This window comes from Larus michahellis, chromosome 3, assembly GCF_964199755.1.
Source record: "Larus michahellis chromosome 3, bLarMic1.1, whole genome shotgun sequence".
NCBI classification, from domain to species: domain Eukaryota; kingdom Metazoa; phylum Chordata; class Aves; order Charadriiformes; family Laridae; genus Larus; species Larus michahellis.
The window spans coordinates 13,563,274-13,567,370 of NC_133898.1; the positions used below are offsets into that span (position 1 = coordinate 13,563,274).

The 4,097-nt window shown below is 50.8% G+C and overlaps 1 long non-coding RNA gene across 1 annotated transcript; it reads right to left on the reverse strand.

The window, feature by feature from the left end:
* Nucleotides 1-1,686: 1,686 nt before the first annotated feature.
* On the reverse strand, nucleotides 1,687-3,742 carry LOC141740185 (uncharacterized). The gene is made up of 3 exons (XR_012585906.1): nucleotides 3,637-3,742; nucleotides 2,399-2,644; nucleotides 1,687-2,199 (listed from the first exon to the last, which is right to left on the reverse strand). It is a non-coding gene; the product is annotated as an uncharacterized LOC141740185 (long non-coding RNA).
* Between the last annotated feature and the right edge of the window lie 355 nt (nucleotides 3,743-4,097).

The following is a 4,097-nucleotide window of genomic DNA, read 5'->3' on the forward strand; positions in this document are numbered from 1 at the left end:
GGAGGCAGTGTTGGTGGGACAGCAGAGAGCTGTTGGAGAAGGCAGCCATCAAGAGCTCCATCCCACCTCGCTGTGTGAATCTGAGAGAATGAGAAAGAGGGAGTGAGAGTGTTTTGGGGAAGGTCTGGCCCCAGCACTCCTCGTTTCAGGCCAAGGAGATGCCGACATGGCTGAAGCAGCACCCCAGAGCTGGAGACGCCCAGTGCTAGACACCCTCTCCATGACCTCCTGAGGGCCGTAAGACTGGGAAAGCCAAGTCACACCTGTGGACTCTGCCTTCTCTCTCGCAGAGTCGGCACCTCTGGGTAATCCGCCTTTTCAGAATAACTCCTCTTAAAAACGCCTCTGAAACCAAGTAGGTGGGAAACTCTATTTGACCGGACTTTGGCACCTCCTTTCAGAAACTACCAGCTCTACTGACGGCTGTATTTATAGAGCTCGGCGTTTTCTCCTCGCGTTTAGCCGAGCAGCCTTGAAAGCAGTGGTGCCCCGCGTGCAGGCAGAGCGCTGACGCTCTCAGCCCGTGGACCTGGGACGGACGGGAGGACATGTGGGGCACAGCTCCCGCCTGGCCCCAGGGCCCAGACCAGCCAAGGTCCAGCCGGGCACCTCCAACACAGGAGCAACCTCTGCAACACACAGGGTCGCATAACCGCCCCCCCCCACAACCCCTTCCCAAAATATTATAGACTCACCTGACACGTGACACTTGCAGACAGGAGGGAGAGGGTTAACAGAAGGATTTAGGTTTTGTACAAATCAGCACATTCTGCCTTTATAAATGTATGTATCTATATATAGAGAGAGGGGTCAACACGCTGCCTGAATTTTGCATTTTTATAAAGCAGAACCTAAGTCTACAGGCCACGTATTAAGCCAAACAGCATGTTTTCAGGTAATTACTGTTTATAATCAGTTTGTAAAGCTAAAGTGACTCCAGATCACAATGCACTCAAGAAAAAAAAAATATGTAGAAAAGATATTTTTTTTTCTTTGCGTATGCATGCAAATGCCAAATTAACATCTGCATACAATATATGCTCTGGTCAGACCCAAAATATTGTTGTGGTTATGGCCAATTCACTTAAAAGCCTATATGTTTAAAACCTCACATTAGTATGGATGAAATGTTTTCTGTTCCTTTAACTTTTTTTTTTTTTAGGGTTGAGGTTTTTTTTAAGTTAAAGTTTCACATTAATGGTACTTATAAACCACAGCTGTTTCACTGTACTATATAACAATAGTGTTTTGTATCTCAGCAAGTTTGGAAATCTTCATGCTTACTCAATTCTTCCAAAACCAAAAGCAACCCCACTTGTTCCTTGAAATGGAAGAGGTATCTGTAGTGTTTGCAAAACAATTAGATTCTTGACAACTTTTCATAAAGATGATGTTTTGTTATTGCTTCGGAGATGAGATGAAATTCAATTTCAGCGTCAGATGAAATTTGACAATTTTGGCGCTGGGACCTTTTTTCTGTTATTGCTGTGGAGAAGGGAAGGCTGAGCAGGCTACTTCCCTCGCACCCGTGGGTGTCTCCAGGGATGGAGGCGCACCTCAGGGCCCGCAGAAAGGCAAGCGGTGCCCCTTTCCTCGCCGGGGAATGCAGCTGAGCCACAGCTGGTTGGGTCGTCATATATGGGGTACAGCACCTACGCGTGCTTTCACAGTGAAAACACAGCTCCTTGGAGCTCAAGCCAGTTGGGCAGCTTCTGGGTGAAGCTGTCAGGTAAACCACCTCCAGGTCCCCCGTGAGGAGCTTCAGCAGCAGGAACCAAAGGTCTGCAAACACGCTGTGACTAATGGCTTTGCAACACAAGGCTTTTTCCCCACACGGTCACCCTCATGAACATGGTTTTCAGACGAGGGCTTGGAAGAGCGCTTTGCTCTCCCGGGCTGTTTCCATTATGCCGTGTTTACTCTTCCCTGTCCTCTTCTGGCCCTGGCTGCCCTGGTTACATTGCCCAAGCCGGCATGGCAGGGTCTGCACAGAGTTACCCTGCGTCCTGCAAAGCTGCTGCCTGTCTCCAGCAGCTGGAGATGTGCATGCACACGACCCTGACTCGTCCACCTCCTGCATTTATCCTGCGGGTAACCTCCATCTCGGCTAGTGTCCCTGGGTAGTCCTCAGTAGAGTCAGGTAGTCCAGCTTTGGCCAGTGAAGGTGGTCTATTCATTCCTTGCAGTGGCGTATTTATGCTAGGAGCAGAGAAGGGGACATTAATGAGGTGGAGAAGTTGGTGGTGGTGGTGCAAAAACAAATGCCTGGGCAAAGTGCCACAGAAGGATCTTGGGAGCAACCCAGCAGTAAAACGACAGATGAAATTCGACACACCTACAGCAACACCATGCTCAGACGGACACACAGATGGCTACTGATAGCACAGTAGTTTCTTACCTTCGTGTTCAGACTTGCTGGTGATCTGCAGCCCATCCTGTAAGACCTACCCAGGACCCAGGTGGGAAGCCCTCATGCTAAACCTGAAGTGCCTTTGCAAACCCACGCTGCCATGGGGTAGGTCCACTGCTGCAGACTCCGGGTGTAGAGCTTGGCTTGCGCTCGGTGGCTCTGGAGGTCTCTGGTGACCACAGAAAGTGATGGGTGTGCACGAGGACGCAGGCGGGCAGGGGATGTGTCGCTCTCCTGCCAAAAGCGAGGAGAAGCTCCAGTTCCTGACAGAGGGTATTTTATCCTCACTTCCAAGCAGATTATGAAGCAGTTTGTTGGGCGTGTGTTTCCCCCCCCCCCCCCCAGCACATTTCATCTCTTTCTTCAAACCTCCAGTTTTCCGGGAGAGGTTTTGAAGTGGCCTCATTTGTAATCTGACCTCGCTTCTTGTCATATTTGCGTCATCGGCTCTGGGGGCCATGCTAGGATGCTGACAAGTATTTCTAACTTTAAAATACGACTCTTTGGCAACCCAAAGAAGAAAAAAGACAAATACCCTGCTGTCTTCGAAGTGTTTCTGCAGAAAAGGGTTGAGGGTTCATGGCACAGCACAGCTGCAACCAAGATTGTCCAAAGTTGCCTGGATCCCACCCTTTTTTATTCTTGCTGGTTATTGTGAGCCCAGTTATTTTCTCCCGCGGGTGAGCCCCTAAGGGCCAGGGAACTGCAGCCCAAGAAATGTGAGGAGCTGGCGTTGCTGCTTGCTGCATGGGCAACTGTGGATCCAAACCCTGCACATCTCCACAAGCCTCCTGTCTTCTTCCAGGGGGTCAAGTGGGATCAGAAGAAAAGGCTAGAGCAAACCGTGGTCCTCTCCTGGCAGGTATCCTGTACCACCCCACAGGACACAGACGCAGTCAGAGACTGCGCGTGGCCCCGTGGTCCAGTTCAGCCGTGGCTGGCTCCTGGGTGTCGCGCATCCCAGGAGCAGCCCTGGGGCTTTCTGTAAATGCATGAGGTTTGGCAGGTCCAGCCAAGGCCACCGCAGTTGGGATCAGCTGGCCAGACTTCCTTTTTGGCAAAGGGAGGTCTTCCCTGTGGGAAGGGGCACAGAAACAACACCAAGGCAGAGCAGAGGCAATTACAGCTCCTAAGAAATAAGACACTATTTTAAGGCCACTTCCTGAGGCTGACAAAACCAACCTCGCCCATCAGTCCCTACCACCTCCCTTTCCTCATGCAAATACCTTCTGGCTATTGCAGCCCCATGTGCCTGCGCAAGCGGTCTGGTAGAGGTCTCCTTTTTCACATCTCTCATGAAAACCCGCTGCCCAATGGCTGTTTTGGCCCAAATTAGCATCACCGAGAACGCAGGCAGGCAGGGCTCCCTTGGCAATAGCACACAGCCACATAACCCTGCCTTGGCTCAATGGAGGGAGAGCAGGCAGGGAACAGCCTGGCTCTTAAGGGTATTTAATAGCAATCTGATGTGCAGGGTGGTCCTTCAACCTTCTCATGCTCTCACCTGTGAGCCCAGGTGGAGCTGCTTTCTGACCCGCCGAATCTGTCCTCGTGCTCATAGAAGACCTGCCTTGTAGCTTACAGCAACCGTGGAGTCTTGTGTTTATCTTCCCCTCACGACTATATGAAATTTTACACGGTAAGTAATGCTTTCTCGCTGTTTTCCCAACTGTGAAGGGACATCTGT